At 44.2% G+C, this 16,154-nt stretch overlaps 1 protein-coding gene and 1 long non-coding RNA gene across 9 annotated transcripts in view; one reads left to right on the plus strand and one right to left on the minus strand.

Moving 5' to 3' along the window:
- dip2a (disco-interacting protein 2 homolog A) overlaps positions 1-16,154 on the plus strand; it is a 71,890-nt gene that overhangs the window by 21,146 nt on the left and 34,590 nt on the right. The gene's annotated exons all lie outside the window — the stretch shown is intronic.
- On the minus strand, positions 653-7,524 carry LOC142968736 (uncharacterized). 2 transcript variants are annotated; one of them, XR_012959071.1, is made up of 5 exons: positions 7,293-7,524; positions 6,862-6,902; positions 6,555-6,681; positions 6,062-6,158; positions 653-4,838 (listed from the first exon to the last, which is right to left on the minus strand). It is a non-coding gene; the product is annotated as an uncharacterized LOC142968736 (long non-coding RNA). The 2 variants fall into 2 exon arrangements; XR_012959069.1 differs by having other exon boundaries at positions 6,862-7,524.

The following is a 16,154-nucleotide window of genomic DNA, read 5'->3' on the forward strand; positions in this document are numbered from 1 at the left end:
TAGAGTTCTGTGCAGGAAGGGGATTGTACTCTAAAAGAGTTGAGGATGTGCATAGACATCTTTTAGGGGTCAGAGATAAATCCCAAAAATTTACTTTAAGACAGAAATAAGACATTAGCTATTTATTAACCATTTCAAGTGATGGACAACTATTTCTAATGTTTTCTAAGATTGAACTAAATTGGCAATATTTTGCAATTTGTCCCAATTATGTCCTTTATTTCCTCCTCTGTAAGCTCCAATCTGCAGTACATTACGATGGTGCCTCTACCATGACCAAATGTATCATTCTTTTGTAACGTATTTCACACAAAAACTGTGTTTAAGTCAAAGGAGGGTTGTGTGTGTATAATTATTACTGATGCTCGTGTGTCTGCACTGTGTGTGTGGTCCTGCAGTCCCTAAGCCTTCAGTGTCGATGTTCCCTTGTAGTGTTCATCTCACATTCTGCTTCTATGTCTGCATGTCAAGGTGTTTCCTATAGCATGTGCAAACAGGCCTGTGTGTACATGTGTATTAACCGGTTTGTTCGTCATATGGGACCACGTTTCTGAAGGCATTCTCTGCAGTGTGTGTGTGTGTGTGTGTGTGTGTGCGTGTGTGCGCGCGTGTGTGTGTGTGTGTGTGTGTGTGTGTGTGTGTGTGTGTGTGTGTGAGAGAGACATAGCCAGTGGAGCAGGTGTTAGGCGGAGTGGCAGGTGGCAGCTGGGAGGATTTCCTCTTTTTAGCAACGGCTGATTAACTCCCACTCCCTTCACAGAGACTATAGATTTCCAGCCAGGGCTGCACAGTAAAACTTTTAATTTTGAATTTTTAGTTTCTACAGTTTGCAATTATAGTCAAATATAGCGGCAAGTTTTAAAAGCTTACATTTAGAACGACTATTCAAAATAGTGGCGATAGAATTCTCACACTTGAGAAACTATAACCAGAATACTTTTGGGTATGACTGAAATGATTTCAAAAATATTAGTGTTTTGTTGATCAAATATTCCATCAATTTGCTCATTGTTCTTGCACTAATCTCCAGTATAGCAAAATCAACAAAAAAGGCAAAAGAATAGTCTTAAAAGACAGACAGAAACTCCAAAGATATCCTCGCTGTCTCTCAACATTTAGACACAGAGGTCATGTGACAAGAAGAGGAAGGGAGAGAGAGAGACGGACAATGAAAGAGAGAAGGAAAATGGGTAATGAAGGGTTAAAATAAGCTCACAGTGAAAAGGAGGGAGGATAATACAGTTGTTTGTTTTCCACGTCAGTCCCGTCGGAAGGGGATTTCCCCTGTGGGAAAAGACATCAAAGAGCAGACAAACACTGTACAACTACCACTTTGTGTCTATTCTCCGTGTTGTATCTCAGCCTCCCCTTATCTCCGCCTGCTTTTCCTGGTCACTTTTTAAAATAACTGATTTTTATTGTCGTGTGTGCTGCTTCAGGAGAAATTGATCTGATTCCGTTACGGATCAATTTCCTCTCCTGGTGTGCTATTGTCTGTGATGTCTTTTAGGTGGCACGCACACATGCTGTCTCCCTTTCTTCTCTTCCTGCGTTGACCCCGAGTCAATCAGGGTCTCTTGACCTCCCATCACCCACTCAGATTAGTTGCCATCATTATCACACTCCATTAAACTTCCATGAACGGCTGAGATGGCCAGAAGTCGAGGGGCCCAGCTGTCTCCTCTGTGGTCTGATCTACAGATCCTCATCATCTCAGTGCGTGTGCCTCAGGTCATAATACAGGCACACACACACACACACTTATAGACGGACAAACATGCAGAGGGTCGTACCGCCTCCAGGTCAGTGTTTGATCTGGGAAAAACACACTCACACACACATAGACACATAGACACACTAGGGATAAGAGCGCCTAAGTTGACTACAACATTGAGCAAAGTCTGTCAGTAAAGGGATGGTTCGTCTTATTTGTTCTGTGTTCTTGGACTATTTGCTTTGAGGGAGGCCGTAACAGTACTGGATGTGTGTCACACTGTGAGGTTTTGGGGTGGAGATGGACCTAAAGGCTGATGGGTGGCGGTCAGCTCAGCTGTAATCTAGCATTGGGATAGTTCGGTAGACACATTTAAATTTAAATGGGACCTTGGTTTGAGTTTCAAGCTTGATGTATTTGAGAAAGGGGAATGAAGTTATATCTCAGGAACAACAGAAACACAGCTTTTAGTTCCTGAATATCATTATGATTAGCCATTTTACCAGCACAGCTTTATGGTTGCCAATGTCAGACTTTCGTTTGGTTGATCCACCACTTTGGCCCAGACTGAGATTTCTCCAATGTGCATTATCATGTCAAATAGTAATTTGCCAATACTTTGTTTTCTTTCCTGCAAAAATAATTCCCATCGGTCTCAGTTTTTCTTTGTCTTATGCTAGCAAACGTTGGTATGCTAACATATACTGAAGTTTTAGACCCATTGGGCTTGAGGAAACCGAAAGATAGATTGACAGAGAAGCACCCTCTGATCTAAAACTTCATAGATTTTCAAAGTTCTTTCTTCTCCCTCCGCGTCCTCCATTATTCTTATTGATATTTGGAGATGTGCCAAATCCTCAAACTAACAGTGACATCTGACGGCACTACAGAACACCCCAGGTTTCCTCTCACTGCCTCTCACCTCCTCCTTTCTCTTGTATTTCTTTTTATTTCTTGCCTCAGAGAATTTACCATGCATACAAACACACACACTCTTGCCCCGCTCTGTCAGCCTTGTGGAACAAGGGTCTGATTAGATGATGCCGGGCTGTCGTTACTCTGCTCTCTTTAAATCAATCTCTCCGACAGCAGCTCTCACGCCCGCCTCCCTGCTCCCTGCGCCTCGTTGTCCTCATCTCTCCGTTTCTTTCCTCTCTGACCTGTCTGTCCAGTGGAACTAGTTTCTCTGGATGCTGTTGGAAGCCTCTTGACCTCTCTCTCTTTCTCTTTCTCTCGGGTCTACGTTTCGTCATTTAAAAAAAAAAAAAGGGGGACTGTACAGATTTGTCATAAAAATGAAATGCAAATTTGAAGGTGCACTCCACACAGTTGAGAGCAAAGCATTATCTCTAAAAACTAAAATGAAAGTGGGGCATTGCAGTGGTGAAGAGGAGCATGTATCAGAACACAACGAATATCCTAACGACAATTATTTGAACAGTTGAACAAACATAAATCTGCAAATAAAGCATATTGTAAATAAAGTTATGCCATATTGGCCATGCGGCCTGTTGGATTGAACGAGTTCTCACTTTGCTGACTGCTGGCAGATTTACAGATAGCAAATTACAGCCCTGTGCAAAAACGTGTGTAAATGGAGTGTAAAAGTGTGAAATCACACTGAAATCCAACAGATCCTTTAAAAAAACCCACACAGATTCCAGACTCTGAGCCGAGTTGAGTGTTTTCCATTTAAAACATCCTGTAAATGTGATGTGAGAAGGACATTTGGAACTGATGAGGCGCTTATATGACAGACTACTGAGTGATCTCTATGGCTTATTAACATGATCTACTGTCAACCTTGTTTACCTTCAGTGAAGAGAGTAGCAGGTTCCTTCTTTGAGCTGAGCATCACAGCATGTTGTCTCTGTGTCTGCAATAGCACACTGAAAGATTTGGGGCCACATACTTAGCTTTTAATCTTTTTCGATGGAGCGCTGTGATAGATTCCCTCTTTTCCTGGCTATCAGCCATGCAGCGTATTAAGAGGTGGATGGATGGGATATTTCAAGCCGAAAAGAGCTCCACTCTTCCAGAGGCTATTGTGTAGGCGGGAATCAATAAAGAGGTAAATAGAGTTGGCTGACGTGACATATGTTGTGGCTGTGAGAGCCTGCCATTGATGATTTATTTCATTCCCTCATGAGTCATGAAACTGATCAAATTAATCAGCGAGGATCAGGTGTCTAATCAGACCAGCTTTAATGTTCGGCATGTGGCTGTCCGCCTGTATGCCTGCGTTAAATGTCTGCATATTAAGTATCTGGTGTCGCACCCATCTGTGCATCAACTGAACATGCCTCCTCCGGGTTGTTGGTGTCACCTTATGTTTGAAGTACAGCCTCACACTCTGTTATTGTGTGTGTGTGTGTGTGTGTGTATGTCCAAGTGCAAAAGTGTTCACCAGGAGCTTCTTCCTGGTTGCTAGCAAACACAGCGTGTGTTGTCCCTTCCTCCTCCCAGATCCACTCACATTCCTCTCTTCAGTGTGCTCGACACCAACAGGAAGGGGAGAGGAAACAAAGAGCCCACTTCCTGTACGTACAGCTAGCATCCTACACACAATGGAACAGGAAGTGCCTGGCAACTGTAAGGAGTGTGAAGGAAAGATAAAGTGGTCCCTCCGTCCTATACAGTGCTTTTTCTTTCCCTGTTCCCCCTCTCATGCCTAACTGTCATTTTCCTTCCCCCTATCTGTCGGGGTTCGACCCTTGTCTGTTTATGTTTCTCTTCGTGTCCTTCTCTAAAAGGATAAAGCACATTATTTTTCTCCTATAGACGGATTCGTCAAGTTTCTTAGAGTTGGCGGCTTGTTTTCTTTCGTTTTAGGATTTCAGTGATGCACAGTGGTTTGAATTTACGGCATGCAAATGAGAAACTGCATTTGTTTGGTCTAGTTTTTTGTTAATTTGGCGTTTTCTCAGTGAGAGTGGAACAATAAATCTTTTTCAGTGTCTGCCGACCCTGGGTAGCACCGCTGCTGTCTCCATGGGGACCTTTTGCTTGGGACTGACAATCTTGGACAGCGGAGCGCTCTGGACTAGTGCTGCAGATGCTGAAAAGCCTTGCGTTAAATCAACACTGCTGGTCTGGCAGAATCCGACTCGCATGCTGCCAAAGTCTGTAAAGAGAAAACAGCAAAGAGAGAGCAGTCTTAATGCAGACAGTGAAGCAAGTGAATGGCAGTAAAGACATCAAAGAAGAAAGCTGTTCAGGTTTTTGCCCTTGCTCCCTGGTTTTATGTCTTTTGACAGATAAAACATGTGCGGAGACAAAAATATGGAGACTGAGAGAGGTCCGCTCTTATCGAGCCCATCGTGATTCATCACCTTTCCCTTTCCTCCAACCATCCCCTCTTTACGATTGCAGGCTCCAACCCTCCCCGGGCGTTACTCAGGTCTTTGGTCGGCTCATAACTTCAAAGCACATGCCCCCTCCTCTTTTTCCTGTCTACCAACTCACTCCCTCTCTTCCTTTATTTGTATTCTCTCTCTTCTTTCCATTGTTCAATCGATATCTTTCCCCTTTTTCGGCCTTCTCTCTCTCTTTGCCGTCCTCAATCTCTCAGCACCTCTTCCTTTTCCTGCTCCTTCCCTCCCATTTTTTTTCCTCTTTCCTGCTCTCTACAAGTGAATCCCAGCAGCCCAAACATTTCAAAGGTTTTCCTCCCCCTTCTTGTAGCAGTCATTTGCCCGGGCGGGCGTGTTTCATGCCAAGGCCAGGTACCCTCAGGGGAGGTTCCAGAGCAGCGTGGAAACACACTGCACCTTATCTGGCGAAGAGATTTTGGGAAAAGGTGACGTCCGCTTATAAGGAATTATGTCATACTTAATGTATAGACAAATGGTTGTGAAATGTATGCGAGGCATCCTTTGGTTGCGTGAGGATAAAGGGAAAGCCCTGTCTGAGAACTAAGAACAAGGCTATAATCTGCAATGACCAACATTTCTTGTTTCCATCTTCAAAACTATTTTTAGAGGAGCTTCTTATTTTCCGGGAAATGCAAAATATATGCAAAACAGGCAGCACTGAGAGGCACTGTATGGCATTTATTTTAATAGCAGCTGAACTTTGTACCACATAATATCTCCCTTCAGTTGGGATTGTATAGCAGGCCTAACTATAGGTCTTTACAATGACATGCCTCTAATGATTTCCTGCTACTCTGTCATACTTCTAACAAGTGGAACAAGGGACAGTGTTGAAGTTAAAATAGCCTGCTTTTACAAATGTGCTCTTTTGAATTAAGTCCATTCAAGTCTTAGGAAATAGAGAGCAGCCTGTAGACTCAGCATTAGTTCTAAACAGCTGCATAGTATTTATACTGATTGAAGTTAGTAGTACCTTTGTCCACTTGTCTTTAGTGGGTTGGGTTGTTGATGACTCAGCAGTGATGGGGCCACTCCTCCCGTCAGGTTGGGGCGGCACCCTGAGCTCGGCTCTGCTAAGACAACACAGTCAGCAGAGATTGCGCTTCATGACCAAAAGACACGCACACAAATATGCTGAACCATTCCCACACATGCACACCTACACACACACACACACACACACACACACACACACACACACACCCCTACGCTCTTGCCCCTGTTCAGTCAGTGGTGACCTTCAGTCAGAGCGTAGAAGGTAAATGTCCGGTGTGCTGCACTGATTAATTTAGCGTGAATTGAGCTGTGCACTTACGTTAGCATTGTGAATGCCTTTGAGGCTAGGTCACAGGCTAGCATCACTCTCTCTCTCTCTCTCATGGGTACAGTAAAGTGCAGACATGTCACTCACCATTGCATCCTTCCCTGCCTCCCTCTCAAGCCTCCTTCCCTCCCCCCTCACCCACCTCTCTTTGTCTGCAATGGCCCACATCTGCATTCTCAGCACTCTTGTTGCGCATTAAGAGACGTGGCTGGAGTCAGTTCAGATCTCAAAGGCGGTTCAGAACTCTGAACTGGGATCAGTATCTGCTCCTGTCATCAAATGTGTATCGTATTAGTGTCGCAGCCAATCAATGCTGGGCTCATACAGTAACTATCAATACAAAAAATACATGGAGTATGATCTATATATTTAGTCAGTTATCTAAACAAACAATGCACAATTGCAATAACAATCATAGAATATTGGCATATTAACAATAGTGTTATTACCTCTGTTTATCAGTCTGTTATAGTTGACGGATGTAATAAAACTTGAAAAGAACAGAAAGTTGGTTAGGTGATATTTAGTGATTTGTCAACATTTAATTTTTAAGCATTTCTTTACTGTTATTCTCATGAACTATTGCTGTTACTTTAATGGAAACACAGATCCTGATACAGGTAAAAAGCTTGTCTTAACATTTTCTATTATTACAATTACAAATGGCTTGTGCAGCTTTCACAGCGCTATCTGATCTCTGCCTGCAGCAGATCACCCATCGATTAATAGATTATATCTCTTAAAATAATAGAGATTATCATTTCAGCGCTCATAGTGCAGCTCGAACTGTAAATACACTGATGTAAATAGAAACCCGTATGGAAAGACGAGGGTTACTTGCCTGGACAGGTCAAGAGCTGGATATTAAGTGTAAGAATACCTCTTTGCTTGTGCTGTTGAGGTAAAGTGATTATAGCTTGGCCTTTGTTGAAGAGAGCTGATCACACAGAGCTCAGCCTCATTAAGAGCACACTCATCGGAAAACACATACACACACACACACACACACACACACACACGATACAACCACTGATGGATGAGCACAGGCTAAGTGCTGCCACTTCTCATGCATACACCGAAGCCATGGTTTGTGTCCATGCTCTGTCAATCCATGTATGACTGTGTCAGGCTCTGTGTGAAAGCTGCTGGTGCTCAGATATGACTCACACACTCGTTACAGAGCCGCCTCGGGCCACAGTGAAATTATGCTTTTAATAGTCTCAAATAGTGGTGTAATGGGGTGTTATCCATGAGAGCTTTCACGGCTATGCTCCAGTAATTGAGAAATGATTCTTATTTATTTTATGCAAGACTGGACAGACTCAGTGACACAATTTAGACATTTAACGTGGAACTTTAGACAAACATACACGGGAAAAAAACTCCCTTTAAATAGTCCTGTGCAGTGTGACTGTGTGTGCAGACACTGATAGGAGAAAAGAGGAGAAGGAGAGAGTGTGAGGAGACAAGATTAGATTAGATGAAGGACAAGGTGGTCAGAGGAGCCTTAAGTCTACACATCGCTCTAGCACCCTCTGTTGGACAGATTGAACAAAAGCCCACCACTGTTTTACCGGCGGCGTGCACTCCAGTGGAGTTGGACGAGATGCTATCGTGTAACACGATAAGCCTGTTTGACAGGAGCACTATTCACACTGTTATCCAGTTGTGTGGAGTATCAATTAATCACAGCAAAATGAATGTGTCATGTTAGTGTGGGTCTGATTGTAGGTCAGGGGCAGAGGACGCCTTATTTTGTGAATATGTAAATCATGAATATGATTGAAAGCGTGCGTTGTTTGTGACCTGTGTGTGTGTGTGTGTGTTTGTGTGTGTGTGTGTGTGTGTGTGTGTGTGGTAGTGTGGTAGCAGTTCTGGTTGCTGTGTCACTGACTAATGGACTCGTTAGAACAGGAGCTCTGCACATGTGCTCCAGCTGGACTGTCTTCTCATGCTACCTTTACTGCTCACGGTGTGTGTGTGTGTGTGTGTGTGTGTGTGTGTGTGTGTGTGTGTGAGACTGTGAGTTTGTGAGTGGGTATGTGTCTGTATGTAAGTTTGTTTACCATACTTTGCATTTATACGTTGTGTGTGTGTCTTAAAGTGCTTTAGTGGGTCTATCACTGCACTATAACCTGTCTAGTAATGTGTGTGTGGTGAAGGGGTGGATTTTAGATAAGACTTTTTCTCTCTCTCCAACACACACACACACATACACTTCCCTTCCTTTCTAAATTAGTCCAAGTTATAATCCCAAAAATACTAAGTCACGTCTCCATAAGGATGTCCAAAAAAACACAAAAACACCACAAAAACTTGCACATCTGCTGTTGTCACTAAACACAAATGTACAGCATTTCTTGTTCTTCTCCTCCAGTAACAAATATCTTGTCTGAGGGCAACCATATGTTCCAGACAGCCCTGGTCTTGTTAACAAGGGCTGGGGCAGTTTTGAGCTGTGGTGTTAAAATTTAAAAGCCTTAAGTCCCGCCTTGAGAGCGCTATCACTGCTCCGCTTAGTTGTTTGGACACAGCACAGTTCAGCACAGTTCAGCGGGTGTGTGGTGGAGAAAATAAAAGTGCCACACTGAATTATCGATTAGCCATCACATGCATACACGAGCTACAATGTGTGTGCATATGCTCGCATACACACAGACACATCTCCCTAAGGGAACATATGACAGAAGTTGTTGAGGGTTCTGCAGCTTGGTTCTTGAGGATTGTGGCAGCTATTTTAATTTCTATTTGAATGTTACGTTGTTAAAATCCAACTTTGTCTCTATTTCTGGCAATGTTCTACACTGGCATATGATCTGTGTAGGAGGATCACCGCTGCATTGATGGCTAATGATGTAAAACAAAATAAGCACGGCAAGAGGAGAAGGAAAAAGGCAGAAAGAAGAGAGGGGAAACAAAACAGTAAGAAGGAACAAGAGAAAAAACAAATTGTTATGGTGTTGGTGTGCTGTACAGTGATTGGAGCTTTGCATGTTTTCACTGTGGAAATACTTGTGTCGCTGCAGACAGTCATGGTAGATTTAAAAATGTGTAGAAACAAGGTTGATGTTCTGGTTTGATTCATAGATGACACCACTTTGTATAGAAAACCCATGTTTACTTGTGAAGTACTGCATATTTTGGGGTTTTGGAACGGTGGGTTTGTGATGCAGAGAGGAAGGGAAACGGAAACAGAGGAACAGATGGTGTTTGGTAGGAGTCGAGGCTTGTGGTCATCCTGTCCAGAGCCTGGTGAGATCGGCTTGTTGTGCTGTTTATGTGTTTTACAACGAGAGAGAGAGAATTGCGGTCGAGTCCAGTTATTGCATCTGTGAGCAAAAGACCGTGAGACACCTCAAACTGGCTGTCTAAATGTAATCCATATCGCCGAGTAAAAACCTTGTACCTTCAATAGTGTTGTTGCCGTTTCAAGCCTCTAAAATGTGAGGATTTGCTCCTTTTCTTTCTGTTGTATGTCACTGTGTAAATACCTTTGAGATGTGTACTGGTAGTCAGATAAAACAAGCAATTTGAAGACATTCCCCTGGGCTCTGGGAAATTGTGATGGTTATTTTTCACTATTTTCTAACATTTTATTGGCTAAACATTTACCAGAATAATCAAAATCTGTAATAGAGATAGCCGATAACAATGCTGTTTGCCAACAAACAGTAAGGTCACCGTTCAGTTTGCTTCTTGGAACATGCTTTGCGGTGTACCTTGCTACGTAGATGTGTTTGTGCACATTCGTCCTGCCTTGTGTGATCACCTGCTTGTTCTGTTGACCTGCACAGATGCTGTGTTGATTCTCTCTCACCCGGATTTCCCTGCTCTGCTCTCTGCAAATCGCTTTGTACATTTGGAAACATCCAATTTCACGTCAGCAGCGATGACAAGAAATAATGGGCCTGTGGTATGTTTTGTGTAGAAAAAGGACAAACACAGGCGCGCACACACTCACACACACGCTTTCTTGTAATCAGCACACTGGTGTACTGTGCTCCCCTCCAAGACCCGGTCCACGAATTGCAGACGAGGAAAAAAAAGGCTTTGCCGTATGAGTTGTTAAGACTTGGAGGAGAGCTAGTTAGCCCTGGCTGCTGACATATAGATGGATACACAAACGCACAGTTGGTGGGCGATAGCCTGCATCTCTAACACCCCCGAGTGTGTCTGTGTGTGCATCGTTTAATTGGATTGCCACGGTGCCCATGTGTAGATGTTTAGCTGTTTTGTGTGTTCGTGCAAAAGACGCCCGGCTCTCTCCCGCCCCGCTGTCCCTCACTGTGGCACATAGGTGTTTATGTGCATGTGTGTATATGCAAGGAGTTTAATGGCTAAGCCTGTGTCAGGCTGGTGAAAACATGGTCATTCATATGGAAATAACCAGGCAGAGAAGGAGACAATAAAATCCCTCCACATCCTCTCAGACCGTACGGAGAAGGGAGCAGATCCCACAGAGCTGGGAGCTTCAGATGGGACACCATCCCACTCGTATCTGAAAACGTTTATCTGAAAACGTTTATCTCCAAAACGTTATCTCCACAAAGGTGCATGCTGGAAGGTGGTAGCCGTAGTCAGAAGTATTAGTTCTTCATTAGGGCAGTAGGCTAAAAGTACGAAAAGGAAGAAATGATGATCTGGGTGGCTTTTGGCCCATATTTGCAGAAGGTTTCCTGCTCGGGTTATTTAGCAGGTCCCCTGTGAATTGCAAAACAGTCTGACTTGCATGCGGCACATTGAATAGCGTCTGGACAATGGCGCAGGATTTCCCATCAGGGTAGGCCATTCTGTGTTTTAGACCCTTTTTGAATTGCAACAGATTAGTTCGTCAAGTTTGAGAATGGAGCTGTGATGCCCTGAATGGAGGGCATTAGTGCAATTGAGTTTGACTTTGTTGGACTTTTGATTTCTTACTCCTCAAAACGGCTCACAATGAGGAACAGAACCGCCTAGTGCATAGTCTGATTTCAGCCTCCTAATCATGTCACTGAACAGTGGGGGTCGATCGCTGTGTGAAGGCTGCTCAAGTGAAAACTGCTGAACACACACACAGAAGCAGTTTTTGAATGAGGACAGGTTGGATAGAGATATTCATTGGCAGCTAGTTAGGCTCTAGTCTTGCTTTTTGTGCTGATCACTGCAGCTGTGCTCACTCTGTAACAACACCATCAGCGTGGAGGATGTGTTGGCCAAATGACGAGTAGTACAAACGCTTTTTTCTGTAGCTCGGGGGGATGTTGAAGCTGTCACCACCAGCAGATCTGATTTATATGCATGCCATCGAATAACTGAGGCGGCGGGGAGTACAGTTATGTTGCCACTCGTGAGATAAACATGTAAAATGCAGTCGTTACGTCTTTACAGTTTAGTTTAAGGCAGAGTTGTGCTTGTTGGCTGTGAACAGATTCTTGTGTTTCATGGAGTCTTTACCCTGAGGCTCCCACGCTGGTCACGCCTGTCACACAGATGTCTTGCTCCACAAATCACACGCATAGTCTGTAGAGACACACACACACACACACTAACACATAGGCGACATGAAAGGACTCAGAAAATGAGAGTCTAGTCTGAAATACCCTTTTTACATCACATTTTCTCAACTCAGTCAAGCTGGTTTGAATAGTAAAAGAAAGACTTTACATTCCGTAAAAAAGATGCTGTATATCTGATGAGCTCAACCTTATTACAGATTAGGCATATTGTTTCCTGCACTAGCCCTCTTCGCTGTCATTGGTCCGGATGCTTTCAGTGAGCCATACGTACAGAATCACGGTGTGATGCTGGATAGGACAGTTTCTGCTGCTGTCCGTGCAGGTGAGACGCATGTTTACACATCACGAAGCTCTGGCTGAGAGCCAGAATAGCACCGGTCACTTACCATTTAAGCACAGTTTGGACTGCAGCCAGCTCTCTCACTCTCACACACACACACACACACACACACACACACACACACACACACACACACACACACACACACACACACACACACGCACACAACTACACACACATATATTTAGAGGATTTGTGAGGATACCAATTGACACCATGCGCTCCTTGGCCCGTTACCCTAACCTTGACCATCATAATTAACCTCAAACCAAAAAGTCCTAACCCTGTAACAGCCCTTTGATTAAATGAGGACTGGCCAAATTGTCCCTACTTATCCAAAATGTCATCATTCTAGGTCTAAAACCACACACACACATACACACATGCAGGTGAGGAGTTCACTCTAGGGCGCCATGCTTTCACATTTGACACAACCAATGAGAATAATGAGTGAGATTTGCACGTGTGTGTGTGTGTGTGTGTGTGTGTGTGTGTGTGTGTGTGTGTGTGTTCATGTGTGTGCAATGGCCTAACTCATCTGTTTTAGTATTTGCTCTCGAGTTGATCTGCATCTGTCTCTTTGTGAGAGCTGGAACAAGCATCGCACACGTGTGTGTTCCTTTGACGCGAGTGCGTACAGTACCGGTGTTTATTTGTGACTGTTAATTACACCCCCCCCCCCTGTCTGCTCCCCAAATCAGTGCACAGCTGCAGGGCCCCCCGAGTGAGGCAGCGCTGCATCTAATGTCTTATTATTCACGCTGTCTGTCTGCTCACCAGCAGTGAGCCTGGGGGATGGAGGGGATTTTTGGGACTGTGTGTGCATATGAGATGAGGGGGTTATGTATTAGCAAAGTGGAAATGGAGGGTTCATTCAGTCTCCTAATTCGTTGGCACTACTTAATTAAAAGCGATAGCATGGTGTGATTGGAGCAATTGATGGATGGAGACTAAGAGACGCAAATGTGCTTCAAGATCAGGGAAATCTGTGTGTGTGTGTGTGTGTGTGTGTGTGTCAGCATGTGTCTGTGTGTCTAGAGAAGGAAAGAGGAAGTCATTACTTTTTAATCATATCCTCCTTTATTCCTTATCCTTTTCCCCCTTCTCTCCCTTTTCTTTCCTCATCCCCCCTTCTGTCTCTAAATTCTCCCTAAAGCTCCCTCCAGTTACCCCCCCCTCCGTTTCTCCAGCTGGCTCTCAGTGTCGAGCTCCTTGTCATCTTCAATCAACCCCTCTTTTCTGCAACACTTACCCTTTTTCCTCTCGTCCCCGACTGTCTTTAACCTTCCAGTAGGATGTGTGTCGCATAAATGATCCTAGATGTGCGTTCATGTGATTCAGTATGACTTCAGCTGTACAAAAGAATACATCTTCACACATTTGTTATATCCTTGAGGTAAGATGACATCTCTAGGCTTTATTGAAAGGCACTGCACATGCTGTGTTCAGCTGAGAGCTACATTCAGTACGTGACTTTAAAGGAATACTTCAGCCGTAAAACGACCATTTGTTACTCAACGCATTACCTTGAATTCTTGCAGTCTTGCCTGCCTCCACGGTGAACGGTTGAAACCAGCAAATGTTGAGCATTTGTTGCTTGAAAAATGACTAAAATGATGAATTGATTGTCAAACTAGATGTTAACTACTCAACTGACTGACTAAAAGTTCAGCACAGGTAGCATTGCAGTGCTTTTCTATTGGAATAATTTCATTGTACAGGGGTTTTCCTATTTCCACTCACTCTATACGGTGTTTAACATGTGAATAGCCTCATATCATGTGAGTTTAAGCCAACATACAGAAGGTGACTGACCCACTAGTCCAACATGACATGTAGTTCAACTCATTCTTTAGAAGCAGAGGAGACGATCTACTGTGTGCACGTCTGCTGGAGTCTTTGTGCATGTCCATTAGTGTGCGTGCTAGCAAGCAGTAATTGAGCCTAATTATATGCAGCCATTCATTGAAATATACTGCCATCGGGTCTAATTTCTAAAATGAAATAGTAATGCGCACACACATGCACACTTGGGTAATAAGCCTGCTGGGACTGGTGTAGTACTCCATCTGCAACCGGTTTGAACACAGGGAAGTGTTTCCCTCCACATCAAAAGGCTCCTCATCCCAATAAGGCCAATGTTATCTCAGTGTAGCTTCTCCTTCACTCTACAATACCGGCTTAAGTTTTCACAAAGCAATTTCGTGGTGGAAATTATAGAATCATCGTAGCAGTTAGAGACAGTGTACCGGTATAATGTCAGGCAGGTAGCCCAGGTGGTTATTATGTCCTTCACGTCCGCTTCTTTATTATTCAGCTGTGGTCTTTGTCATGTTGTATAGTAAACAAAAAAACTCTAATGCTGTGGTTGACTGCATCAGTGTGGAAGCTTCCTCCTTACAGTGAAACAAGGTTTGCATGCTCTGTAACTTGACCTGTATAAACGTGTTGTAACAGGCGAACGAAGCCTCTTCTTTAGTTCTTGTACAGTGTGTTTGTGTGTGTGTTTGTGTGTGTGTGTGTGTGTGTGTGTGTGTGTGTGTGTGTGTGTGTGTGTGTGTGTGTGTGTGTGTGTGTGTGAGAGAGAGAGAGATTGGTATGTGTGGATAGGTGGGGGGCAGGGGTCTGCTTTGACACCCTAATCCTGCAGCCTGGTTTGGCTTTGTGTGGAGACCTTAGCTGGGAGGAGAGAGGGATGGAAAGAGTGAGAGCGAGAGAGGCAGCAGGAGAAGGAGGGGGTGTCGGGAGGCACTCGATTCAAGAGGGGGGAGTTGGGAGCGTGGGGTTTGAGAGAGGGAGGGGAGTGATGGGAAGGCAGATCGAGGGAGATGGGGTTCGCTCATTCTCCTGCTCTCACTATGAAAGGAAACAAAGGATGCTGAAGGGTCTGACTTATGTCAGCAGGACTTTATAGAGTTCGTCTGTTAGCCTGTTAGCTGGTTAGCCTTCGCTGGCCTGACTGCCTGTATTCAGCCTCTTCTTCTCCCTCCATCCATCCATGTATCTCTCTCTCTCTCTCTTTCTCTCTCTCTCTCTTTCTCTCTGCTGAAGACGTCTCATCGCTGCTCTGTGTGCTTCCCTGGCTTCTGCATGTGAGTTATTCTGCCTCAGTTTGTGTGTGTTTATACAATTTCACAGGGGTCCGATGTGGTCATTGCACACTGTACTTTTTCCTGCAGCTTGGTTAGTGTTTTGTGTCATGTAGACAAGTAAGCCAGACATGTGGTTGAATCTGTGGTGGGGATCTGCTTCCTCTCTTCTCCTCTTGTTCATATCTCTGCTCCTTTTACTCAGCATTAACGGGTACATTTTCTGCATCTGTCAGACATAAGTGAGGAAGAAGTTGTGAGTAGACTATTACCTCTTAATTGGAACATTTAGAGGAATAATAGATGACCATACACACTTGAAATAGATCTCATCTGGTCCTCAAATTAACTGGCCACAGCAAATATGCACTGGCAAAGACAAAATTACAGCCCCTGTCTAGGGTAAAGTTGAATCCAAATGCGTAAAGCTAACATTTGTATGCCGTAGAGCTAATGCTAAATGACAGCTGGCAACATCTGCTTTTGTTGGAGGCAACACAAAAAATGCTGCCCTGCCTTAATATTTATTTTCTTGTGGCTGAAGGGCAGACGGCTTGGTTTTTGGCTTGGCAGCAGTGTTGGCACATTGTGGGTCAGCATGGTGTAGGAACTGACATTAAGGGGGGGGGGGGCACCTCTCTGGTTTCTGCCACTTAGGAAGAGAAGTCGGCAGCGCGGCGAAGACAGGAGGGTTTTTATTTCAGGGTGAAGCAGTATTTTGGACTATTGATTAGCAGTGGCTGCTATGGACAAAATGTGTCTTGCGCTAGTCAGCACAGCGTTCTCGCGAAAGGGATATGTATGTTTATTAATGTCTG

Source organism: Anarhichas minor, unplaced genomic scaffold (assembly GCF_050575085.1).
Source record: "Anarhichas minor isolate MPS153535 unplaced genomic scaffold, ASM5057508v1 ptg000004l, whole genome shotgun sequence".
NCBI lineage: Eukaryota > Metazoa > Chordata > Actinopteri > Perciformes > Anarhichadidae > Anarhichas > Anarhichas minor.